The sequence below is a fragment of the Macaca nemestrina genome, chromosome 18, assembly GCF_043159975.1.
Source record: "Macaca nemestrina isolate mMacNem1 chromosome 18, mMacNem.hap1, whole genome shotgun sequence".
NCBI classification, from domain to species: domain Eukaryota; kingdom Metazoa; phylum Chordata; class Mammalia; order Primates; family Cercopithecidae; genus Macaca; species Macaca nemestrina.
This window is the reverse complement of record NC_092142.1, coordinates 79792434-79820417: the sequence shown is the minus strand read 5'-3', so window position 1 is coordinate 79820417 and position 27984 is coordinate 79792434. Positions and strand designations below refer to the sequence as shown.

General features: G+C 36.7%; 1 long non-coding RNA gene across 1 annotated transcript in view; it reads left to right on the top strand.

Moving 5' to 3' along the window:
* LOC105491215 (uncharacterized) overlaps positions 1-27984 on the top strand; it is a 58794-nt gene that overhangs the window by 12783 nt on the left and 18027 nt on the right. The window contains exon 2 of the long non-coding RNA XR_011616193.1: positions 14304-14405. This is a non-coding gene — a long non-coding RNA (uncharacterized lncRNA). The remainder of the gene's footprint in view (positions 1-14303; positions 14406-27984) is intronic.

Sequence of the window (27984 nt, the reverse complement as noted above, 5' to 3'; positions counted from 1 at the left end):
TGTCTGTCTGTGGGTTCTCATTGCTCTGAGGATAAAGATGAACCTCCTCGTTATGACCCAGGGGACCCTTCATGGTCACCGCCCCCATCACATACAGCAGTCTCCTTTGACCTCATTCTTCCACCCAGTCTCTGAACTTTAGCCTCATTGGCCATTCTCCAGTTCCCCAAACTGCATGCCCAGTCACAAAGTCTTCTCTGCACATGTTCACCCTCAGCCTCTGTCTGAGCCCCTCTGCCTATTTAATTCCTGCTCCCGCTCAGAGCTCTCAGGTGTTCTCAGGGAAGCCTCACTTGACCCGTTTTGTATGAATTCCTTGACCCTGGACTTCTCTGGCATTATCACAAAGGTAATTAAATAACTGGTTGTGCAATTCAACCTTTGATGTCTACATTATGGTTGCCATGTCAATTAAAGTAAGAACTATTGGAAGGCAGAATTGGAGGCAGTTTTATTGGCCACAATGCCACACCTGAGACCATACCAGCCAGGTAACAGCCTAGTCCAACCACAGACAAGAGGGGAAGAGAGAGAGAGAGACAGACGGCAGACAGAGAGACTGACTTATGCATTCATTTGTTTTTAAGCAGAATTTCTCCTCTGTCCTCTCATTGATTCTGACCCTGATGGGGGGAATGTTATCAGGCATGGCGGGATAAATTACCCATTATTGCTCCCTTTGCCCTTTGTTCTGGAAGATCTCTTTCACCTTCTTGTGTACTTGGGGCTCTCTGTCTTCAGCATCTGCTGATAAATGCTGAAGAAGCTGGGTTTTAAACATGCTGGTTGTTGATTACCTCCCCACCCAATATTTTTTAAAGGTGAGCTGGAAACCACCTCACGTGTGCTATCAGCAAGGGAAAGGCGAGGAATGAAATGTTATCACCTGGTGGCTCTGTGCACGAGATAAAAGCCGTGCAAGCTGGAGAACAAAACCCTACCTAATCCCAGAGGATCTGTGATAGGACCCTTGATCCCTAACCATAGTTCTGTGGAAGTCATCAGACCACCCTGTTAGGCTCAGACCAAAACTGTGAAATAACTGGGGGGTTTTCTCAACAGTTATGTCCTCACTGCCACACAGTGATCTTGCTTGTATTCATAATGTTGTACTTGGTAAATATATATAATAATTTTAATATAAAATAAATAGAATAATTTTGTACTTGGTAAACATTTGTTAAATGTGTGAAGAAATTAAACTATTTTTTTGTCATGTTGCCTAGTCTGGAGTAAAGTGGCCTGATCAAGGCTCACTGCCGCTTCCATCTCCGGTGCTCAGGTGATCCTCCCTCCTTAGCCTCTCAAGTAGCTGGGATTACAGATGTGCAGCACCATGCCCAACTAAATTTTGCATGTTATGTAGAGATGGGGTTTTACCATATTTCCCAGGCTGGGTCTCAAACTTCTGGGCTCAAGTGATCTGCCCACCTCGGCCTCCCAAAGTGCTAGAGTTACAGGCATGAGCAACCACGCCCAGCCAATTAAACTCTTTAATCCATTTGGAATTCATTTTAGTGTGTGCTGTGATTTAGGGAATGGCTCTATTTTTCTCCATGAATTAGTTCCCTCAATGGCAAATGTTTAATAACTTATTCTTTTCCCAGTGACTTAAAACATTACAATTACTATATACTTAAGTCATATATACACTAGGCGCTGTTTCTAAACTTTCTATTGTTTAATAATCTCTTGGTTTGTTACCATTACTATCACCCTTTAAAACATTTTTCTTCATTTATGTGTTCTTGTTTTTATGAAAACATTTGTTTTTTTTAAACATACTTTTAATATATCTATTTTATTTTAAAAATACAACATGGCAATTGGAAGTGAAATGAAAAACTGTGCTCTGTGATGTGTCGTGTGTTAACAGAACTCGGTATTTTGATATTCTGTGATTTGGGTTCTGAGTTTTAAAGATAGTGATGTATCCTGGCACAATATATGAAATTAAGATATTTCTGGCTAGCGCGGTGGCTCACACCTGTAATTCCAGCATTTTGGGAGGCTGAGGTGGGTGAATCCCCTGAGGTCAAGAGTTCCAGACCAGCCTGGCCAACATGATGAAACCCCATCTCTACTAAAAATACAAAAATTAGCCAGCCGTGGTGGTGCACACCTGTAGTCCCAGCTGCTTGTGAGGCTGAGGCAGGAGAATTGCTTGAACCTGGGAGGCGGAGGTTGCAGTGAGCTGAGATCACACCACTGCACTGCAGTCTGGGCAACAGAGCAAGACCCTATCCCCAAAAAATTTCTTTAAAAAAGTAAATTTTTGATTGCCCATTGAAAAACAAAATGGTGGCAGCTTGCAGTAATGTCCTTTGTTTTCTCTGAACAACCATGAGTACGCTGGAAGAATCCAAACTTCTAGTCTTCTGGAAGGAAGTAAAAGAAATTGTACAGCACTTGATGCATTTCTGATGTGGCTGCTCTTTCCTTTTTACTAATGTTCAAAATCTTGGCTGTTCTCAGTCATTTATTATTCCAGATGAACCTTACAATTATTGTGTCAAATTCTGAAAGTGAAATCCTGCTGATATTTTGACTGGAATTGAATTACATTCACAGATTAATTTGGGGAAATTTTAGTTCTTTGCAATATTGAATGTTTTCATCCAGGAAAATGATATGCCTTAAAAAAAAAACTCAAGTTGTTTTTGATGTCCCTTAATAAACATTTTTAGCTTCATGTGACTCATATCCTTCTCTCTCTCTCTTTCTCTTATCATTGTCTTTCCTTCCCTCCCTTCCCCTTCCCTCCTTCCTCCCTTCCTTCACCTGCCTGCCCGCCCGCCCTCCATCCCTCCGTCCCTCCGTCCCTCCGTCCCCCCCTTTCCTCCCTCTCCTACATTTCCTCCCTTTCCTCCCTCTCCTCCCTTTCCTTCTTTTCTTTTCTTTCCTTCCTTCCTATTGTGAATGAATATGTTTCCCCCATGAACTTTTCAGAGTTCATATATTTAACAAATAATCATTAAACACTTGTATAGTGACAGTCTTATTCCAGGTAATCCAATTTATTGATTTTCTTTTGTGGTAAAATGTATTTAACATAAGAGTTACCATTTTAACCATTTTTGAGTGTACAGTTTAGTGGAATTAGGTACAGTCACATCACCACTATCCATTTGGAAAATGTTTTCATAATCTCAAACTGAAACTCTGTACCCAGCCACAGAATTTTGAATAACCGGTATAAGACACTTTAGAAAACTCTCTTGTTAGTTTCAGTTGTTGACAATTTTTTTTTTCTTTCATAGATGTACACCTGTATTGTATGTGGCCTGTCTCCTTTCCACTAGGTGTCTCACTTACTTTTCTTGCATTATTGCAAAGGTTCACAGAACTGTCACCATAATCTGAAATAATGGAAGTGATTAAGGGCATCCTTGTCTTGTGTATTTTAATGAGAATGCCTTTAGTGGCTGGGAGTGGTGCTCGCATCTGTACTACCAGCAGTTTGGGAGGATGAGGTAGGAAGATTGCTTAAGGCCAAAAGTTCAAGACCAGCATGGGCAACATAGTGAGACCCCCCCCGTCTCTAAAATTTTTTTTTTTTTAATATTAGTAGAGCATGGTGGTGTGCACTTGTAGTTCTAGCAACTTGGGAGGCAACAGAGCAAGATCCTGTCTTTGAAGTAAATAAATTAAATAAAATGAAGAGAATGGCTTTAGTATTTTTAAAAAAGTGTAGTATTACTTCCTGGCTTGCTACTTGATATTGATATTTGTTAGAGAAGTATACTTCTCATTTTATTGGGAGATTTTTAATAATTGGGTTGAATGCTGTATTTTATAAAATGTTTTTCTTTTCTTTCTTTTTTTTTTTTTTTTGAGACAAGGTGTCATTCTGTTACCCAGGCTGGAGTGCAGAGGCATGAGCCCCACTCACTGCAGCCGTGACCTCCCAGGCTCAGGTGATCCTCCCACCTCAGCCTCCTGCAACTGCCTGGTAAAGGAATTATTTTTATTTTTATTTTTTTGTTTAATAATGACAGCATGGAAGCATGGATGAATACAGCTTTGACTACATTCTTTGAGATATACTATTTATTGTTTTACTAAGTGGTGGAGTGGTGAGGTCACATGATGTGTACAAATTCTATTTTTGAAGACTAATAGATGATTGGTATCTGTGTCTACCTACTTTATAAAATATGAAGTGTGTTACTGTAATTTTTGGTCAGTTTTTCCTTGAAGTTTTTATAGTAATTGCTTTATACATTTAGATGCTAGTACAGAAGGGATCTTGAATGTTGTTTGTTTATTGATCTGCCTTTACCAGGCACTTGCATTTTATGTGAGGGAAGTATTTCTGAAGACCGCAAATCTAAGACTGATTTTCTTTTTTATAATTTATTTTTATTTTATTTTGTCAAGAGTAATTTTTTATTGGGAAAAATGTAGAATGTGTGTGAGAGTGTATTCTTGTGTGCATAAATCATCAACCACTATAGTCTAATTTTGCTTTAATGATTCTATATTCTTCAGCATTACTGTGATACTTTTTTCAAAGGGCCTAATATAGCATGATGGCTTTTGACCCTTCCTATAATGTTGTGTTGTATCTAACTTCTGCTTTAAAGTGAATGGTTTAGAGGTACCATTTCAGTAATAGCCATAGTATTATTATTTAATAAAAATTGTTATAATACACAAATATATATTTTTTATTTTTAGATGGAGTCTCACTCTGTCACCCAGGCTGGAGTACAGTGGTACCATCTCGTCTCACTGCAACCTCCACCTCCCGGGTTCAGGCAATTCTCCTGCCTCAGCCTCCCAAGTAGCTGGGATTACAGGCATGCACCACCATGCCTGGCTAATTTTTTTGTGTGTGTTTTTAGTAGAGATGGGGTTTCACCATGTTGGTCAGGCTGGTCTCAAACTCCTGACCTCAAATGATCTGCCTGTCTTGGTCTCCCAAATTGCTGAGATTACAGGTGTGAGCCACTGTGCCCGGCCAATACACAAACAATTTAAATTTAAAAAATACTTTTTACTATACTCTACTATTTTTACTGTATAGTATAGTAAAATGACAAATGCCCACCAAAATCATCTGCGTAAGTTCTGGCATTTAAGAACAACATGAGTCTTAGGATAATGACAAAAGTTAGTGGGTTGTTTTCTGCTAATGTGGTGCCTTCATGTGGCAACATCAACCATCATCATCATCACCATCATCATCATCTTCATCCTCGCCATAACAAATACTGGTCATGTCTGTGTATGCTGGCTGTGTTCTAAGTACTTGAACTCTTTTAATACTTGTGACATGGTATGACATGGTTATTAATATTAGTCTCACGTCATAGACGAAGAAACCAAGGCACAGAGAGAGAAAGCAATTTGTCCAAGGTCACACAGCTTATTAATGGCAGAACTGGAATTTAAACCCGGGAAGCTTAGCCCTGGAGTCCAAACCCGAAACTACCATGCCATGCTGCTTCTCCACAGTTTACAACTCACTTGGCTAGAAAGCTCTGTCATTTTCCTATGTTTTTCAATTTTTAAAAATACTGAGCTTTGCATTATTTCAAATTTTGCACATAAAGTAAAATTTTCTTTCTTTTTTTTTTTTTGGAGACGGAGTCTCACTGTGTCACCCAGGCTGGAGTGCAGTGGCGCAATCTCAGCCCACTGCAAGCTCCGCCTCCCGGGTTCACGCCATTCTTCTGCCTCAGTCTCCCAAGTAGCTGCGACTACAGGCACCTGCCACCACACCCGGCTAATTTTTGTATTTTTAGTAGAGACGGGGTTTCACCATGTTAGCCAGGATAGTCTCAATCTCCTGACCTTGTGATCCACCTGCCTCGGCCTCCCAAAGTGCTGGGATTACAGGCATGAGCCACTGCGCCCAGCCAATATGTTTATCCCACTTTTAAATTCACTCAATTTAACATCAGACAAAATATAACTACACTGTTTTGCTAAATTGCATTACAGAGAGTTTGCATGAGTTTATATCTGTATCACAACTACCATTATTTAAAAGAAATCTTTGTCAACAAGGGGAAATGTAAAGTGACCTGTTATTTTAATTTGCATGTTTTATTAAATTAAAAATGAATTTATTAATCTTTAGTGTCTCTTCTGTAGATTTTCTGCTTATGCCAATTTTTCTACTGGGTTTTAGTATTTTCTGATTTCTGGAAAAGAATCATTTTTATTTTATTTTTATTATTATTATTTTTATTTTTTGAGACAAGATCTAGCTCTGTCACCCAGGCTGGAATGCAGTGGTGCGATCTTAGCTCACTGCAACCTCTGCCTCCCAGGCTCACACAACCCACCCACCTCAGCCTTCCGAAGTGTTGGGATTACAGGTGTGCGCCACTGCGCATGGCCCCCTTTCTATTTTAAAGGTATCAACTACTCTTTCAAATGTAAAGCAATGTGATGAAATAGGGCACTTGCATTTTATGTTACTTAAAAAGTTATATTTGTTATGATTTTTAAATTTGTGTTTCTACTTGGTGAATGGCAGTTTTACATTTGTATGTTATCAAGTCCGTTGCTATTTCCCTCTATAATTTATTACATAGTCTTTCCTCCTCCCTCAATAAGTTGATAAACATTTCATAATATCCATTCTGTTTTTATGATATAATTTTATTTAATTGTTTAATCCAGCTGGGATTTCTGTTTGTAGATGGTGAAAAGAAAAAATCCACGATTGAAAGTGAATCTTTACATTCCCCTTGCAGTTTTAGCATGTTCTGCTAACAAAATTTATTAAAATGTCTGTCTCTGATTTCAGAGACACTTTTAATTAAACTGATGTACACGATGGCTTCTGTTTCTCAGTGATTGGTTTTGTTCCACCAGTTCCCTTGATCTCTTCTCATATAGTAGCACACTGTTTGTCGTACCTTGAGATAGCGGTTAGGGCTGGTTTGCTTCCATTAGTGTTATTCTTTGATAGTCTTATTTATTTTTCCAGTTTCATTTTGAAATACACGTTGTAGAGGAGTTCAGATCATGGACTCTGGAGCAGAATTTACTGAGTTTAAATCCTCGATTGATGCCTTCCAGCCCTGAAACACCTGGGCAGATTGTTTGACCTTTGTATATGCCTCCGTTTCCTCATCTGTACAAAGAAAGTATCTTTAGGGGGTTGTTGTGAGAATCAATAGTTAAAATACGTACAGCTCATATGTTAATAATTGGCACAGAGTAAGCTTTAAACATGCTCGTTATTCTCACAATTTTGTTACGTTCAAAACTCATCCTATTGGGAATCTTGATTGCAATCACATTAAACCAAAGCTATGGATTGATTGGGGAAGATGGATAACTCCCTCTTCGGTAGCATAGTTTGATTTATTCAAGTTATATAGCACATTTTCTCAATGAGCATTTGTAGTTTTACCCATATGTGGCTAGAGTCTTAATTAACTAGAGCAATTAAGACCTGAGTGGGGAGGAAGGATTCTGATCACTCCAGATCCATCTGGATGGAACCATTGAACTGGATGCTTCCACTTGTGTCTAAAACAGGATAAGACTCTTTTACTGGGGGTAGTGAATAAAGAAGATAGAAGTAGTATCAATCTTTCCTGTCTCTGGTGACCCTACAGCCAGACCCTCCCTGATTTGGATGTTCTCATTGACACATGATGTGGCTGGCAGCGGTGGTGATGTAGACTAGGCTTGACCGCTGGGTACCACCACCAGGCTTGTTGCAGAGAAAGGCAAGGTTGAGCACTCCAGCCTTCCCTCCTAAATCAGGCTCCATACCTTGTTTGAGCTGCATTCCTGCTCCAGAAAGAAGTAGGAGCCCTCAACTCACCAGCCCTCACCCAGCTCATTCCATAAGAAACAGGGATTAAATAGCACAGACTTCATTCCTGGCATGTACGTACGTGGAACACTTACTGACTGATATCCTTTCTTTCACTCAGCTAGTCAATGTTTCCCATGTTAGGAGCTACAGCATTCTTACAGCTCCCACTTGCAGACCAGCACGACGTGGTTACTTTTGCTTTCTTATCAAACACACACTGTTCATGAATACATTTGGAACGTGTTCTACTTTCCTTATCTCTTAAGGCTAGATATCTGTAAACAGAACATGTTTAATAAATATTCGTAGTTTTCTTCATATGTCAGATATAGTTTTCATTAAGATATTTTATAGATACTGCAATTCCTTTGTTATATTTATGAATTGAATTTTCTGTTTTAAAGTTTGTTATTAATATTAGAGGAATGTTAATTATTTTTTGAATGTGTATGTTTTAGCAAGCTCTTTTATTTTTCTTTCATAACTCCTAATAAATTAATAGTTTTCCTTATTATTCTCCTTCTTTCCCACTGATTTAGAAACTATGTATTCTTTTTCTATTCTTTCAGTCTTCCTTAAATTTTTAATTCACATATTTGACTGAAGACTTCAAATTAATATCTTTATTCTCTTTCCACCTATATGATGACCTTAAACTGGTTCAACTCTGTTTTTATTATCTAGCGGTTACATCTTGTTATTTTTTATTTTTTTCATACCAGCAAATTCAGCTTTAATCTCTTTTTAAAAAATCTTTTATTTTGAAATTATAGACTCACAGAAAGTTGTAAAGATAGTACAGAGAGATTCCTGTACCCCCCACCCAATTTCATCATCCCTAACCTCTGACAACTTATCTATTCTCCATTTCAATCATGGGTCATTTCACGAATGTCACACAAATGGGATTATGTGGTATGTGGCCGTCTGAGATTGACTCTCTTCCCACAGCATAATGCCCTTGACATCCATCCAAGTTGTTGAGTATGTCAATAGTTTGTTCCTTTTTCTTTTTCTTTTTCTTTTTTTTTGAGACGGAGTCTCGCTCTGTCACCCAGGCTGGAGTGCAGTGGCCGGATCTCAGCTCACTGCAAGCTCCGCCTCCCGGGTTCACGCCATTCTCCTGCCTCAGCCTCCCGAGTAGCTGGGACTACAGGCGACTGCCACCTCGCCTGGCTAAGTTTTTTTGTATTTTTAGTAGAGACGGGGTTTCACTGTGTTAGCCAGGATGGTCTCGATCTCCTGACCTTGTGATCCGCCCGTCTCGGCCTCCCAAAGTGCTGGGATTACAGGCTTGAGCCACCGCGCCCGGCCGTTTGTTCCTTTTTCTTACTAACTAGTACACCATCTTTTTGTATTTATTCCCTCAACAGTTGTTATTGATGTTATCATTTTTATTGATATGTTTACCAGCTTCTCTACTTACTATTATTTCTTGCATGTACTTCCTTCTGAATTTGATTTCTTAAAAGTACTGTAGCCTTCAGTAATTCTTTCCATGAGTATTTGCTAGTGCTATTTTTTTTCAGTCTTTATTTTTCCCTAATTATCTTTCCCCTCTCTTACTTTGAATGAATAGAAGGTTCTAGATTTAAGGGTTTTTTTTTTTTTTACTTTTTTGAAACAGACACTCACTCTCAGGCTGGAGTGCAGTGGCACGATCTTGGCTTACTGCAACCTCCGCCTCCCGGATTCAAGTAATTCTCATGCCTCAGCCTCCCAAGTAGCTGGGATTATAGGTAGACACCACCACGCCTGGCCGATTTAAGATTATTTTTTCACAAAACTTTAAAGATATATCCTTTTATCTTTGGCTTCTGTTGTTGTCTTCTTTTGCAGGTAATCTTGTTGGCCCTCCTTTTCTGTACCGTCTTTCTGCTGCTGCCACGGCTTTTAAGATGATCTTGTTGCCTTTTGCCTTCTACAGTTTCACCACAATGTATTTAATGTGTATTTCTTTTTGTTTATTCTTGTCTCAGAACAAATATTCAAAATGAAGATTCGTGACTTTCTTTAAAGCATAGAAAATGTTTAGCCAACATGTCTTTAATATTTTTTTCTTCCCTTTATTCTTTTTCTAAAGTCAGGATTATTGAAGGCCAGTTTACAAGCAGTAAAATTCAGCTCATTTACACACATAGGTCAGTGATTTTTGACACACAGTTTCGTAAACACCACTATAACCATAATACAGAATATTTTCATCACCCCAAAAAGTTCTCTCGCCTCCTTTGTAGTCAATCCCCTATCTCTGCCCCGATCCCTGACAACTTCATCTGGTTGGTGTCTCTATAGTTTTGGATTTTCTAGATAATCATGTAAATGGAATTGGAGTATGAAATATTTGTGCATGGCTTTTTTTTTTTTCACTCAGCACAATGCACTTGGGGTTTATTAATACTGTTGCATGTACTTAGTAATTCCTTCCTTTTTATTTCCATATAGTATTTCATTGTAAGGCTATACCATAATTTGTTTATGTGTTCACCAGTTGATTAATATTTGGGCTATTTCCTGGTTTGAGTGATTATGAATAGGGTGCTATAAATATTCATGTTCAGGTCTTTTAGGGGACATATGTTTTTATTGCTTTTGGGTAAATAGCTAAGATTGAGATTATTGGTTCATATGGTAATTACATGAGTAGCTTTATAAGAAACTGTTTTCCAAAGTGACTGTAGCACTTTGCATCCCCATGAGCTCTGCATAGAATTCCATTTGCTCCATGCCCTTACCAGCACTTAGTATTGATAGATTTTTAAAAAAATTTTTCATTCTAATAGGAGTGTAGTGGCATCTCATTGTGGCCTTAATTTCCCTACTGATCAATTATGTTGAGCATCTTTTTCATGTGCCTATTTTGCCATCTACAGACGTCCCCAATTTACAATTGTTTGATTACAATTTTTCAACTTGATGATGTGAAAGTGATAGGAATGCAGTAGAAACCATCATTTGAGTACCCATATACCCATTCTATTTTTCATTTTCAACCGATTATTGGACTCTGGTTACGTATTCAATAAATTAGATGAGATAGTCAACACTTTATTATAAAATAGGCTTTGTGTTAGATTATTTTGCCCAGCCGTAGGCTAATGTAAGTTTTCTGAGCACATTTAAGGTAGGATAGGCTAAGCTATGGTGTTCCACAGGATAAGTGTATTAAATGCATTTTTCGCTTACAGTATTTCCGACTTAAGATGGGTTTATTGAGATGTGACCCCATCATAAGTTGAAGAGCATATGTATATATCTTCTTTGGTGAAATGTTTGTTCAAATTTTTTGTTCAATTTTAAAATTAGTGTTTAAAAATATTGTATTTTGAGAATCCTTTAAATATTCTCAATGTATGTCCTTTATCAAATATGTGTTTTGCAAGTATTTTCTCCCTGTCTGTGACTTGTCTTTTGCTTTTAATTTCTATTCATTTTCCTGCAGAGATAGTCTCACTACCTTTCCCAGGCTGCTCTCAAACTCCTGGCCTCAAGCAATCCACCCATCTCCACCTCCCAAAGTGTTGGGATTACAGGCATGAGCCACTACACATGGCCCTTTTCCTTTTTAAAATATAGTCTTTCTGAAAAGAAAATATTTTTTATTTGGATGAAATCTTTTTTTCTTTCATGATATATTCCTTTTTTGTGTGTCCTGTGTAAGAAATCTTACCCTATCCCAAGATCACAAAGATTTTCTCTTAAGATTTCTTCTACAAGTTTTATAGTTTAGGTTTTACATTTAGGTCTAGGACCTAATTTGTGTGTGTGTTATGGGTAAGAGTGGAAATTGCTCTCCCCAGTTCCCACAGATTTTAATATGCTATGTTTTTATTTTTATTCAGTTCAAAACACTTCCTAATTTCCCTGATTTCTTCTTTGAGCCATGGATTATATAAAAATGTTTTATTTAGTTTTCACATATGTAGGGAATTTTCCAGAGATCTTTGTGTTACTGATGTCTAATGTAATTCCTTTGTGGTCGGAGAACACATTTTGTATGACCTGAATATTTTAAATTTATTGAACCTTATTTCATGGCTCAGAATATGATGTGTTTTGGTAAATGTGTATGTGTTCCATGTGCAGTTGAAAAGAAGGTGTGAGATCTTTCTTTTGTTGGCAGAGTGCTCTATAAATGTCAAATAGATCAAGCTGGTTCGTATTGTTTCTCAAACCTTCTGCACATTTATTTTCTCTTTCTTCCATAGATTATTGAAATGAACTTTGAAATAAACTCTGATTTTGGATTTGTCTGTTTCTCTTTATGGTTCAACCAGTTTTTGCTTCATGAATTTGAAGATCAGTTACTAGGTTATAAATGTTTAGGAATTATCTTGTACTCTTGATTAATTGACCCCCTTATTTTTTGTTTTTGAGATGGAGTTTTGCTCTTGTCGCCCATGGCACGACCTTGGCTCACCACAACTTGTGCCTCCTGGGTTCAAGCGATTCTCCTGCCTCACCCTCCCTAGTAACTGGGATTACAGGCGTGTACCACCATGCCAAGCTAATTTTTATATTTTAATAGAGATGGCATTTCATCATGTTGGCCAGTCTTGTCTTGAACTTCTGACCTCAGGTAATGCACTGACCTCAGCCTCCCAAAGTGCTGAGATTACAGGCATGATGCACTGTGCCTGGCCTGTTGGAAAGCTTTTAATGACTGATTTTATCTCTTTACTTGCTATAGGTCTGTTTAGGTTTTTATTTCTTCTTGGGTCAGTTTTGGTAGTTTTGTGTTTCTAAAATTGTTTCCATCTCTTCTAGGTTATCTAACTTGTTGGTGTATGATTGTTCATAGTATTCTCTTGTAATTCTTCTAGTTTTTTAAGGTTAGTAGTAATGTCCCAATTTTTATTGTGATTTTTAGATATTTGTATCTTCTTTCTTTTTTGTGTAGTCAGCCTAGTTAAAGTTTTGTAAATTGTACTGGGCTTTTCGAAGGACTAACTTTGTTTTGTGATTTTCTCTATTACCTTTCTGTTCTCTACTTCATTCATCTCTGCTCCAATCTTCCTACTACTAGCTTTATGTTTAGTTTGCACTTCTTTTTGTAATTTCTTAAGATGTAGTTAGGTTACACTTTATGTCTTCTTATATTTCTTCAACCTAATTATTGCATGTACAACTTTTTCAAAGCGTCTATTCAAATGTTCTCCTCATTTCAAAAATTGGGTTGCTATGTTCTTTCTATTAACTTGTAATTTTTCCTTGTATATTTTGGATGCAAGTATTTGTTCAGATGAGAACACATGGACGCAGGGAGGGGAACAGTACACATTGGGGCCTGTCAGGGGGTTGGGGGAGGGAAAGCATCAGGATAAGTAGCTAATGTATGTGGGGCTTAGATGGGTTGATAGGTGCAGCAGACCACCATGGCACAAGTTTACCTGTGTAACAAACCTGCACGTTCTGCACATGTATCCCAGAACTTAAAACCAAAAAACAAATATTTGTTTAGATATAGGCATTGCACGTATTTTATTCCAGTCTGTGTCTTGTGATTTCAAGTGTTTTTCAAAGAGTGAAAGTTTAAAATTTTGTTGAAGCCCAATTTATTAAGTGTTTTAAATGTTTAGTGCCTTCTATATCCTAAGTAACCATTGTTTACTGCACAGTTTGCAAAGACTTCTCCTGTCTTTTCTTCCAGAAGTTTTAATTGTTTAGATATAGGTCTAAGATCCATCTTGAGTTAATAAAATTGTTTGATGTGAGATAAGGGTTAAGGTCAATTTCCAATAGACCTCTAGTTCTTTCAGAACCTTTTGTTCAAAAGACTATCTCTTCCCATTGAATTAAATTGGAACTTTGGAATCTTAATGGAAAACCAACTGACTTTGCTTGGTAAAACTTGATACTTGTTAATCTCTTCCTAGAATCTCTATTCTGTTCCATTTGCTTCTATTCTATTCTTATTACAAAGTTGTTTTTATTAGTGAAGCTGCATAGTACGTCTTAAAGTCAGGTAGTATAAATTTTCCGGCTTTGTTCTTTTTTCAAAATAATTTTGACTATTTTAAGTTGTTTGCATTGCCATGTACCTTTCAGAATCAGCTTGTTTATTTCTTCAAAAAATCCTAATGAGATTTTGATGATGATTGCCTTAAATCTATAGATCAATTTTATGAGATCTGACATTATTACAACATTTAATCTTTTAATACATGAACATGGTATACATCTCAAACTATTTATTCTTTACATTTTCTCAGCAGTTTTTCGTGTAGCAATCTTGTGAATATGTTAAATATGTAAATATTTCGTGGTTTTTGACACTTTAAAAATTTCAGTTCAGATAATTGTTAGTAGATTGAAATATAAATGACTTTGTATCCTCTGACATTGACACATTTACTTAATAATTATGTTTATTAATTAAATTAATAAGTTTAAAAATATATTCCTTATGACAGTCTATGAATATGATCATATCACCTAGGGATAAATACAGTTTTACTTTATCACTAAGATTTATGACTTATATTTCTTTTTCTTCCTTTATTATACTGGCTAGGACCACCATTAAAATGTTGACTGGGAGTTGTGAAGTAGACATTCTTGCTCACTTCCTGATCATAGAGGGAAATTTTATGGCTGTTTGCTCTAAAGTATAAAGGTAAGTAGTGATTTTTAAATGCTTGTTATCATTACCACTTTGAGAAAATTCTCTTCTGTTCCTAGACTTATCACTGGTTTTGTCATGCATGGGTGCTGAGTTTTGTCAAATGCTTTTTCTGCATCTATTGAGACGATCATGTGGTTTTTTTTTCATGTGTAAAAATGGCTAATTCTATTTCTTGATTTTTGAGTGATAAGACAGCATTGTATTTCTGGGATATAGCACATGCAGCTATAATGTATTACCTTGTTTATATATTGTTGGACTTGATTTGCTAATATTTGTTGAGGAGTTTTTCTTTATGTTCATGAGGAATATTGATTTGTACTTTTTTTTGGTAATGTCTTTTTTGCTATCAGAGTAGTGTCAGAGTAATGCTGGCCTCAAAATGTTGTGGGAAGCATTCCCTTGTTCTTTATTTTTCTGAGACAGTTTTGCCTGGTTGATTTTTTTTTTTACCTAAATATTTGCAAAAATTCATCAGTGAAACTGTGTGGACTTGGAATTTCCTTTGTGGAAATATTTTAAATTGTGAATTTAATTTCTTTAATACAAAGGGGTTTTCAGATTTTATATTTCTTCTTGCATGAGTTTTGGTAATGTGTGTCCTTCAGGGAATTTGTCTGTTTTATCTAAGTTACCACATATTGGTATAAGCTGTTAATACAGTCTCTTACTATCTTTTAATGCCTGTAAGATCTATAGTGATATCTCATTAAAAAAAAAATTTCAACTGTTATTACAGATTAAAAGGCACACATGCAGGTTTGTTACATGGGTAAGTTGTGTGATGCTGAGGCTTGGAGTCCCAATGTTCTCATCACCTAGGTAGTAAGCATAGTACCCAACAGGTGGTTCTTCAGCTTACGGCCCCCTCCCTTCCTCCCTCTCACATCTAGTGATCCCAAGCATCTATTGTTCCCGTCTTTATGTTCATGTGTATTCAATGTCTATCTCCTACTTATAAGTGAGAAAATATGCCCTTTGGTTTTCTGTTCTTGTGTTAGGTCACTTGGGATAATGGCCTCCAGCTCTATCCATGTTGCTGCAGAGGATATGATTTCATTCTTTTTTATGGTTGTGTAGTATTCTGTGTTGTGTATATACCACATTTCCTTTATCCAATCCAGTGTGATGGGCACTTTGGTTGATTATATGACTTTACTATTGTGAATAGCACTGCAATGAACATATAGATGTATGTTAGGATGATAGGATGAGTTATTTTCCTTTGGGTATGTACCCAGTAGTGGGATTGCTGGGTCAAATGGTAATTATATCTTCAGTTCTTTGGATATCTCCAAACTGCTTTCCACAGTGGCTGAACTAATTTACATTTCTACCAGCAGTGTCTGAGCATTTCCTTTTTTTTCCGTAACCTTGCCAATGTCTGTTGTTTTTTTGACTTTTCAATAATTACCATTTTGACTGTGTGAGATGATATCTCACTATGGTTATCATTGACATTTCTCTGATGATTAGTGATGTTGAGCATTTTTTCATGTTTATTAGCTGCTTGTATGTCTTCTTTTGAGAAGTGTCTGTTCATGTCCTTAGCCCATTTTTTTAAATTGAATTTTTTGTTTGTTGCTTGTTCATTTGTTTAAGTTGCTTGTAGATTCTGGATATTGGTCCTTTGTCAGATACATAGTTTGTAAATATTTTCTCCCATTCTAGAGGTTGTCTGTTTACTCTGTTGGTAATTTCTTTTGCTGTGCAGAAGTGGTTAAGTTTAATTAGGTTCCACTTGTCAATTTTTGTCTTGTTGTGATTGCTTTTGGGGACTTGGCTAAGTTAAATTCTTTGTCAAAGTCTATGTTGAGAAGGGTATTGCCTAGGTTTCTTCTAGGATTTTTATAATGTGAGGTCTTACATTTAAATATTTAATCAATCTTGAGTTAATTTTTGTATATGGTGAGAGGTAGAGGCGCAGTTTCTTTCTTCGGCATATGGCTAGCCAGTTGTCCCATCACCATTCAATAAATAGGGAGTTCTTTCTGCATTACTTATTTTTGTTGATTTTGTTGAAGAGCAAATGGCTGTGAGTGTGCAGGTTTATTTCTGTGTTCTCTACTCTGTTCCACTGGTCTACATGCCTGTTTTTGTACCAGTACCTTGCTGTATAGTTTGAAGTTGGGCAATGTGATGCCTCTGGCCTTGTTCTTTTTGCTTAGGATTACTTTGGCTATTAGGGCTCTTTTTTGGTTCCAAATGAATTTTGGAATAGATTTTTCTAATTCTGTGAAAACTGACGTTGGAATTTTGATAGGGATAGCATTGCACAGTATGACCATTTTAACTCTATTGACTCTTCCAGTCCCAGAGCATGGAATATATTTCTATTTATTTTTGTTATCTCTGATTTCTTTCAGCAGCGTTTTGTAGTTCTCATTGTAGAGATCTTTCACCTCCTTTGTTAGATAAATTCCTAGGTATTTCATTTTCTTGTGGCTAATGTAAATCAGATTGTGTTCTTGATTTGGTTCTCAGCTAGAATGTCATTGGTCTATACATATACTACTGACTTTTATACATTGATTTTTGTATCCCGAGACTTTACCAAATTTCTTTATCAGTTCCAGGAGTCTTTTTGGCGGAGTCTTGAGGGTTTTCTATGTATAGAATCATATTTTTGGCAAAGAGGGATAGTTTGACTTCCTTCTTTTACTATTTGGATGCCTTTTACTTCTTTCTCTTACCTGATTGCCCTGGCTAGAACTTCCAGTACTATGGTGAATAGAAGCAGTGACAGTGGGCATCCTTGTCTTGTTCTAGTACACAAGATGAATGGTTCCATCTTTTGCCCATTCAGTGTGATGTTGGCTATGGGTTTGTCAGAAATGGCTCTCATTATTTTGAGATATGTTCCTTCAATGCCTAATCGGTTGAGGATTTTTATCATGAAGGAATATTATTGAAGGCTTTTTCTGTATCTGTTGAGATGATCATGTGATTTTTCTTTTTGATTCTGTTTATGTGCTGAGTTACATATGTTGATCTGTGTATGTTGAACCAATCTTGCATCCCAGAAATGAAGCCTACTTGATCATGGTCATTTAATGTTTTTGTTTGTTTGTTTGTTTTTTGAGATGTAGTCTTACTCTGTCACCTAAGCTGGAGTGCAATGGTGTGATCTCGGTTCACTGCAACCTCTGCCTCCCAAGTTTAAGCGATTCTCCTGCCTCAGCCTCCCATGTAGTTGAGATTACAGGTGGACACCACCACATCCAGCTAATTTTTGTATTTTTAGTAGAGATGGGGTTTCACCATGTTGGCTAGGCTGGTCTCGAACTCCTGATGTCGAGAGATCCACCTGCCTTGGCCTCCCAAAGTGCAGGGATTATAGGCATTAGCCACCGTGCCCAGCCTCATTTAACATTTTGGTATGCTGCTGGATTCAGTGTGCTAGTATTTTGTTGAGGATTTTTGTATCTACGTTCATGAGGGATATTGGCCTGAAGTTTTCTTTTTTTGTTATATTTCTGCCAGATTTTGGTATCAGGATGATGCTGGCTTTGTAGAATGAGTTAGGGAGGAGCCACACCTCCTTGATTTTTTGGAAAAGTTTCAGTAGAATCGGTATCAGTTCTTTTTTGTACATCTGGTAGTGTTTGGCTGTAAATTCATTCGGTCCAGGGCTTTTTGTGTTTGGTAGGTTTTTGATTACTGATTCAATTCCTGAACTTGCTATTGGTCAGTTCGGGTTTTCACTTTCTTCCTGATTCAATCTTTGAAGGTTGTGTATTTCCAGGAATTTTTCCATTTCCTCTAGATTTTCTAATTTGCATGCATAGAAGTGTTCACAATAGTCTCGGAGGATGTTTTGTATTTCTGTGGGATTGTTTGTAATGTCGTCTTTGTCATTTCTGATTGCACTTATTTGAATCTTCTTTTACTTTGTTAATCTAGCTAAGGTTATATCAATCTTATTCTTTCAAATAACCAACTCTTGGTTTCATTGGTCTTTTGTATGGACTTTTGGGTCTCAGTTTCATTCAGTTCTTCTCTGATTTTAGTTATTTTCTTCCAATAGTTTTGGAGTTAGATTGTTATTTTTTCCTAGGACCTCTAACTGCAATATTAGATTGTTAATTTGAGATCTTTCTTACCTCTTGATGAAGATGTTTAGTGCTATAAATTTTCCTCTTAACACTGCTTTAGCTGCATCCTAAAGATTTTGATAAGCTGTGTCTCTATTTTCATTAATTTCAAAGAATTTTTTTATTTCTGCCTTAATTTCATTTTTACCCAATAGTTATTCAGAAGAAAGTTGATAATTTCCAGGTTTTTGTGTAATTTTGAGAGCTCTTCTTGGTATTTATTTCTATTTTTATTGCACTGTGGTTCTGATATCTAATTTTTATTACTGATATTAGAATTTGCTTCTTCTCTTTTTTCTTCATCAGTTAATCTGGAATTTATTATTTTAATTCACCTCTTGAAATAACTAGATTTTAGTTTTATTGATTTCAAGTGTTTGTACATATTCTATTTTATTTGTTTCTTCTATTATCTTTATCATTTGCATTCTCCTACCTATAATGAGTTTAATTTTCTCTTCTAACGTTTTAAGGTTAGATAATTGATATTAGATCTTTTAAAAAATTTTCTAATATAAGCATTTAAGCTGTACAATTTCCTCTAAGTATTTTTTTTTGCATTCCACAATTTTTATATATTTTTGTTTTCATTGCTGCTCAGTTCAAAGTGTTTTCTAATTTCCTAGGTGATTTATTCTTTGGTTTATTTTCTTTTTAAGCATGCTGTTTAATTTCCAAATATTTGGAGATTTTCCAGATATTTTTTTCTGTTGAGTTCTATTTTAATTCCCATATGATCAGATCAGAAATGTACTCTAATGACTTCATTTCTTCTAAATTTATTGAGCTCTTTTACATGGCCCACCGTATGGTCTGTACTGGCCTATGTTCCATGTGCACTTGCAGAAAATGTGTATTTGACTATAGTTGAATGTAGTTTCGTGTAAATGTCAATCAGGTCAGGTTGGTTGATAATGTTTTTCCAGTCATTTACTTCTTTGATGATACTCTTTTTGCTCTATCAAGCACTGAGAGAGGAATACTACAGTTTTAAACTATCATTATGTACATATTCGTTTCTTTTTTCAGTTCTGCCAGTTTTTTTCTTCGTGGATTTTGAAGCACTGTAATTTTGCACATTTAAAAAATGGTTACATCTTCTTTGTGAATTTAACTTTTTGACATTATGAAATGTCCCTTTTTATCTCTAGCGAAATATCTTTTCCTAAAGTCTACTTTGTCTATTATTAATGTAGTTACTCCAGCATTCTAATAATTAATGTTTGCATGGTATGTCTTTTATTTTTGAACTGTGTCTTTATGTTTAAAATTCATTTATTATAGACATATAGTTTCTTGTAGCGTATAGTCGAAGTTTTTTTTTGTTCATCTGATAGCTGTTTTAATTGGAATGCTTATAGCATTTACATTTAATGTAACTATTGATATAGTTCTCTTTCAGCTTTCATTTCAGTACTTGCTTTCTAATTCTGTTTTCAGTTTATTTCTAACTTTTCTTTCCTAATTTAGATTAATTGGGTTTTGTTTATTTATTTAGTATTCTATTTTGTCTTTGCTATTAGCTTATATGCTATGTCTCCTTATTCTTTGTTTAATGAGATTGTTCCCTGAGTTATTATATATGTATTTGAAACTTGTCTCAGTCTATTTTAAATTAACATACTACTTTACATATCATGTAAGAACCATGCAACAGAATATTTTTATTTCCCCCCTTTTCTTTGTGCTTCTGATGTCATACATTAATCCCAAAATATATTACTGTTATTTTTGTGTTAAGTGATTGTGTTTTTAAAGAAATTTAAAAATAAGAAACACAAATCTTAAATTTATCTGCATATTTGCCATTTCTGGTGCTCTTCATTTCTTTTTGTAGATCTGGCTTTCCATCTGGTATCATTTTTCTTCAACTTAAATGACATTTTTACACCTTTTTTGCAGTACAGGTTTCTTATAGATGAATTCTCTCACATTTTGTATGTCTGAAAAAGTATTTATTTTATCTTTATCTTAAAGAATGTGTGTGTGTGTGTGTGTGTGTGTGTGTAAAGGATATATATATCTATCCTTTATAGATGTTCTATAAAGATACAGAAGTTCTACAAAGTCTGTCATTCTGGTGATCGGAACTTGAAAATCTTCCAATTTGAGGAATATGTGAACTTAGAGTTTCCTAGTTTAACCCTACACTTGCACAGCTTAATATTCATCAATGTACACAATGAGACTTTTATGAAGTTTTTTTTTTTTATGTGTGTGTGTGTGTGTGTTTTCCTAAAAGAGATGGTGTCTCACTATGTTGCCCAGGCTGGATTTGCATAGCTGGGCTCAAGTGATTCTCTTGTTTCAGCCTCCAAAGTAGCTGGGATTCTTATGAAAATTTGTTTAGCTCTTTCTCTGTGTAGCTTCTTCTTTTGTGATGTAGTCTTTCAAGTTACAGCTGCCTTAGCCTCCCCCAAATCTCATCCCTCTCTCCTCAGCTCAGCAGAACCAACTTGCTCTCCCTCTCTGTGCTGGAGTCTAGAATTGCCTTCGGACAGAAAGCCAGGTGATTGTCGGGGACTCGTGTGTTTTCCTTTCCACAGAAATCACAGCCTCACACTGCCTGTAGTCTAACGTCTGTAAGCAGCTGTTCAGTTTTCTTTTCCAGTTTTCTGTTTATGATGGGAGGGCAAGTCTGCTACCAATTATTTCAAAAAGGCTTAAAGTGAAACTGGGTAATACTGTTTAATCTTTCATTACAATAGAGTGTAAAAACACTAACTTTGAATTTAAAACAAAGCAAAATCCTTCCTATATTCCCGGAATTTTGGAGGCTTTCATAATTTTTTTAGGAGGTATTGATTATTTAAATAAATTAAATAGACAATAAATATAGCACTTTTCCCATTAGTGGTTAACCCCTTTGTATATCTTTAGCTGAAGTTACAGTTAAACAATATAGTCATAGTCAATATCGGTCCTTTTATCTTATTTATTCTTAGTGTGTATACCTATATATATATAAAATACTATAAAACTATACATATATATATATATATAGAGAGAGAGAGAGTTTTCAGGATAAGTTGTTTTTTTTTTTTTTTGAAACAGGGTCTGGCTCCATCGCCCAGGTTGGAGTGCAGTGGAGTGATCATAGCTAACTGTGCATCCTCTGCCTCCTGGGCTCAAGGGTTCCTCCTACCTCAGCCTCTGAAGTAGCTGGGATTACAGGCATGCACCACCATGCCTGGCTAATTTTTGTATTTTTTTGTAGAGATGGAGTTTTGCCATGTTGCCAAGGCTGGTCTCAAACTCTTGGACTCAAGCAATCCTCTCGCCTTGACCTTCCAAAGTGCTGGGATTATAGGCATGAACCATCATGCCCAACCAGGAGGGTCTTTTTTAAAGCACTATTCTTAAAATAGTATAAGTAGATGGAAATTTTCTCAGATCTTTGAAAATGAGAATATCTTTCTGCTGCTTTTAATAAATAAGTTTTGGTGTGGTATAGTATTCCCGTTTTATACATATAAAAAATTTCTCTCCCGACTTTTAGAATTTATTATTGAACACGAGACAAACATGATTTTAATTGCTTTGAAGGTAATACTTTTGTTCTACTAGTATTCTTGTAGAATTTTCCCCCATTCTTCAATTCGATGTCCTGATGTGTTCTACTCAATAAATTGTCTAAGGATATGGTCAACGCTTCCAATCTAAAAATGTATTTTGCCTTATTTTATTTTTTAGGGACAGGGTCTTCCTCCATTGCCCAGGCTGGAGTGCACTGGCACAAGCCATACCTCATTGCAATCTTGAACTCCCCGACTCAAGTGATCCTCCCACCTCAGCGTCCTGAGTAGCTACAACTACAGGCATGTGCCACTATCTCAGGCTGATCAAATTTTTTTTTTTTTTTTTGCAAAGACAGGGTCTCACTATGTTGCCCAGGGTGGTCTTGAACTCCTGGCCCCAAGTAGTCTTAATGCCTTCACTTCCCAATGCACTGGGATTTCAGGTGGGAGCCACTATGCCTGGCCAACCTACAATATTAAATGGTTTATTAAGTCTATAAAATTTTCTTTTGTAATATCTATTATTACTGCTTTTAGTACAATCATTCTTTTTTTTTTTTTTTTCTGAGACAGTGTCTCACTGTGTTGCCCAGGCTGGAGCACAGTGGCGTGATCTTGGCTAACTGCAACCTCCGCCTCCGGGGTTCAAGCAATTCTCTTGCCTCAGCCACCCGAGTAGCTGGGATTACAGGCACATGCCACCACAACTGGGTAAGTTTTGTATGTTTAGTAGAGACAGGGTTTTGCCATGTTGGTCAGGCTGGTCTTGAACCCTGACCTAAGGTGATTCGCCCACCTGGGCCTCCCAAAGTGATGGGATTACAGGCGTGAGCCACATCACGCCTGGCCATTCTCTTATCTTTGTTCTCTACTCTACTTATTTGATTCTCTGCTGCATCATAAACACTTTTTAACTTTGCTTCCACTATGATTTTGATTTTTGCTACTATATTCTTAGACATGAAAACATTAGTTATCTTCTTAGTTTAGTTCTCTAGTTTGCCCAATTTTTAACAATTTTGTAGACCAACACATCCCTACATGAGATACCTTCCTCAGAATTTTCTCATATTTTAATGGAATAAGCCTGTATTATGGAAAAGATTTAATTGTTTTCCCATAAGAATACTCAAGGCCAGAATTTTCTTGGCCACAACATTTTTCACGTAAGTCCCCCTTTCTTTCATGTCCTTATCTTGAGTGATTGAGTAATTGTATTGAAGGGGTAATTTTTGAGAACTGCCCTTAGCCTTCTGTGTCTGTTCACCTGAGTATTCATAGATGAGACATAACAGTTCTGAACCTGGGGGGCACCTTGGGATTTGAGTCCCAACATGGTTCCTAGTACGACTTGGCTTCTTTTTCTAAGTGTATAGTCCCATTCATAGTCTCCAGGCAGTGGAAAATGATCTTTAAAATACAGATGAGGCCAAGGCGGGTGGATCACCTGAGGTCAGGAGTTCAAGACCAGCCTGACCAACATGGTGAAATCCTGTCTCTACTAAAAATGTACAAAATTAGCTGGACGTGGTGGTGCACACCTGTAATCCCAGCTGCTTGGGAGACTGAGGCAGGAGAATCTCTTGAATCGGGGAGGTGGCGGTTGCAGTCAGCCAAGATGGTGCCATTGCACTCCAGCCTGGGCAACAAGGGCAAAACTCAGTCTCAAAAAAAAAAAAAAAAAAAAAGGAAAAGAAAAGATAATAGCTTAAGCCTTTCTAATGCTCTGAGTTAATGACTTTAGTCAGTGGATGACTGATTAATTAAATATTAATTAAGAGTATGGACTAGGTGTGGTGGCTCTCACCTGTAATCCCAGTGCTTTGGGAGGCTGAGGCAGTAGGATTGCTTGAGGCTAGGAGTTTAAGAACAGCCTGAGCAACATAGTGACACCCTATCTCTAAAAAAAAATAATTTGCTGGGTGCAGTGTGTGTGCCTATAGTCCCAGCTATTCGGGAGACTGGGGTGGGAGGATCGCTTGAGCCCAGCAGTTGGCAGTCATAGGGAGCTATGACTGCACCACTGCACTCCAGCCTAGGTGACAGAGCGAGACCCTGTCTCTTAAAAAAAAAAAAAAAAGTAGAGTATGATGAATGTTATCAAGGTTAAGAGGACTGTGGTGGATATACTGTTAGAATAATTTAATCTGCCTAAGGAGGAAAGAGAAGCCTTCCTGAGAAAGTGATAATGCAAAACAGGAAATTTTAATGATGAATTAGCGTTGGCTAGGTTGAGGGATGGAAAGTGGGAGAGAAAGAAAAACACATAGACAAAGCAAAAATTACATGCCAATGCAATGATTGAGAAGCAGGTGCCACATCAAGGAGTACTGGAGGACATCAAGCACAGAGGAGAGTGATACTTAGAGTATGTAGAAAGGAGGGTTCTGTAAGCTCATGTGAATTTTAAGATCTTCTACAAAAGAAAAGCCAACATGAAAGTTTTAAATAGCTATGGGTAGTGGGCATGGGTAAGTACATGACCAGCTTTCTGTTTTAGAAAGATCTTTCTGATTACAGAGTAAATGGATTTGGGGTTGAGACACAAGATTCATGGCTAGGAGGCCAGATTGGAGGCTACTACAGGGGCCCAGTTGAAAGACAGTTTTGGGCTGGGCGTGGTGGCTCACGCCTGTAATCCCAGCACTTTGAGAGGCGGAGGCGGGTGGACAACTTGAGGTCAGGAGCTCAAGACCAACTTGGCCAACATGGCAAAACCCCGTCTCTACTAAAGAAACAAAAATTAGCCAGGTGTGGTGGCATGTGCCCGTAGTCCCAGCTACTCGGGAGACTGAGGCAGGATAATTGCTTGGATCCAGGAGGGAGAGGTCGTAGTGAGCCGAGATCATGCCACTGCACTGCAGCCTGGGTGATAGAGTGAGACTCCGTCTCAAAAAAAAAAAAAAAAAAAAAAAAATATATATATATATATATATATGTGTGTGTGTGTGTGTGTGTGTGTGTGTGTGTGTGTGTTTGTGTATGTGTATATATATGTATATATATAAATAAAAGAAAGACAATGGTGGCTTGAAAGACAAAGGTAACAGTAGTGGGGATGCACAGAAATACACAGATGTAGAAAATCCTTCACATGTTGAATCAACAGGACTAGATTTTTGAGTGGATGCAAGAGAAAGAAGAGTCAAAAATAAGTGAGATTTTTTAGCTTGAACAGCTAAATAGATAATGATGCCATTTATTGAAATAGGGGATAATGGCACAGGGACAAGTATGGGAGAAGTTTGGAGGTCAGGTCTAGTCATATCAGGAAATACAACATATGGATCTAGAGTTTGTGGGACAGGACTGAGCTGGGAGATTGGAGTTGGAAGTTGGTGGCACATCAAGGGCCGTGGAAGCTGAGGAAGAAGATGGAGTTGCACACAGAAACTGTGTAGATGGAGTCAAGAACAAGGACAGAACCTGCAAGATTGTTTAATGTTAAGGATGGAGCAAAGGAGGATCCAAGAAAGGAGAATAAGTTAAAATACTTAGAAAAGGTGGGAAGGAAACCAGGAAAGTATGGCTGCTCTGACCCCAGGGAAAAGTGTATTTTTCAAAAAGAGTAGTCAATGGTATCACATGTTACAGATAAACAAGACAAACAAGATCAAATAAGACACGGGTTCAAAAGTGTTCTTTAGATTTAGTTGCAAGAAGGCTCTGATTTTTCTTTGTGAGAGTAGTTTCAGTGGAAAAAATGGAAGTCACAATGAGGTAGTTGAGGACTAAGGTGGAGGAAAGAAATAAGAACCATGAGAGTGGACAGCAATTTCAAGAAGTTCAACTTTTACCCTGACTTCTGGGTTGTCTACTCTAAAGGATACTTTAACATTCTTTATTTTTCTTAGAAAAAGTGAGCATTATATGCTTTGGTATGGATGTTCACTTGTCAATTTTGTCTGAAATATGGTTGATTATCTCATTATTATAAAAATTAAAAATGCTTAATTTGTATAAGTTTTATTACACTTTTAATTATTGGTTTGAGCTATTTGCCCCCTTTTTCCTGCAGAAACATTCATTTGTTGAATCTTTATGATCTATCCAATTTATTTGCCAACTTCTGTAATATATTTCTGTTTTACTTTTATTCAATATTGTTTTACAATTGATTTTTTAAAATTCTGTTAATATTTCTTAAATTAATTCTCTGCATCATTTAATCAGGTTTGGACACCTTTAAGTCTTTCTTTTACCTTTTCCTATATGATCTTTTTTTAATTTTAGTTTTTTAATTGGTTGACAGTTTGTCAGATTGTTCTTATTTCATAAAAATTATATTTCTCATATCCTACTGAACATAAAAGGTAGATCTTTTCTGAACTATTCTTTTATTTCATGAAGTTTAGTAAAAGATCATTTATCTGGGGGTGTAAATATAAGAGTATATGATGGAATTGTTATATATGTGTTATGTCCTTTTTAAAAACCATTGTCTAGATTTAAAAATCATTCATTTATTATAATAATTGAGGAATAATTTCCTGAAATGAATGGTCCATGGTGATGGTGAGCTCCACTGGGCTGTATCAGTGATGGTGAGAGTTGTTATGGATGGATGAAAGATGCCTTTACCTGATGCTATTTTATACTATGGAAAGCTCATACATTTTACAGAACAAATGTCATTTATTACTGATTACTGAACAGGAGATGGCTGAGATGTAGAAGCTGGAAGAGAAACCTGAAAAAGAAAAGCAGAGCCCAAAAAAAAAAAAAAAGCTCTTTTCATCAATGCTGCGGCACCATTTCATTCTTCAGTTTCTGTGCTGCTGTTACATCAATTCCTGCCTTTTCAGATCAACAAAGATTTCCTGGAAAATAAAAACTTCATTTAAAAAAATAACTTATAATTTTTATGTGTGTATTATTTTTAAAGGAAACAAGTGTAAGCAAACTCTCTGTGTGTATGAGACTTGATAAGTAAAATATATTTGCTGTGTTTCCATTACTAAATATTTAGATATATTTTTCCCATTTTTAAGTTAGTCCAGATTTTTTATGGGTGCAACTGATGACTTACATTTAACACATTCTTCAGTTAGTTTGCATGGTACATTTATGTTAGATAAAACTCTTGTAGGATATATATGCTTTTAAAACTAACATAATTTTGGCCGGGCACGGTGGCTCATGCCTGTAATGCCAGCACTTTGGGAGGTAGAGGTGGGTGGTTCACTTGAGGTTAGGAGTTCAAGGCCAGCCTGGCCAACATGACAAAATCTCATCTCTACTGAAAATACAAAAATTAGCCAGCCATGGTGGTGCATGCCTATAGTCCCAGCTACTCGGGAGGCTGAGGCAGGAAAATCACTTGAACCCAGGAGGCAGAGGTTGCAGTGAACTGAAATTGCACTACTGGACTCCAGCCTGGGCAACAGAGTGAGACTGTCTCAAGAAAAATCAAAACAAAATGCTAATATAAGTTTTTCTATTTTGTAGGTTCCCCATAATGTTCTATGATGCATTTTTTTCTTTTTACCATTCTGCTTGTTTGAGGTTAACATATGTAAAACTGGAAATATATTATTCTGTAAGAGATCAGATCATAGATATTCTGGCTAAGTGATCCTTTATTGTAAAATTATTTTACAAGAAAATCTTCTTTGAACCTTACTTAGCACCTTTCTCCTTTCTCTTCAACTTAGGAAAGTTCTGTAGTCTCCCTTAATTTCTCATTATGGCACCTTCACGTAGATTCCATCATCTATGGTTGTATCAAGAAACAGGAAGAGTGGTTGATTGCTGTCTCAACAGTTGACATCAGCAGTCAACGTTCAGAAATTGTCAGGCAAATAATTTCATCTTATTATCCAATATTTTCTTCACACAGCACAGATTCTAAGCAAGAGTGGTGAGTCAACGTGGATGGTTTCATACTTGGAGATTCATAAGCATAAAGATGGAAAAAGATGGCAGGATGATAGCACACTGAAGTGCTCTCAAGCATAC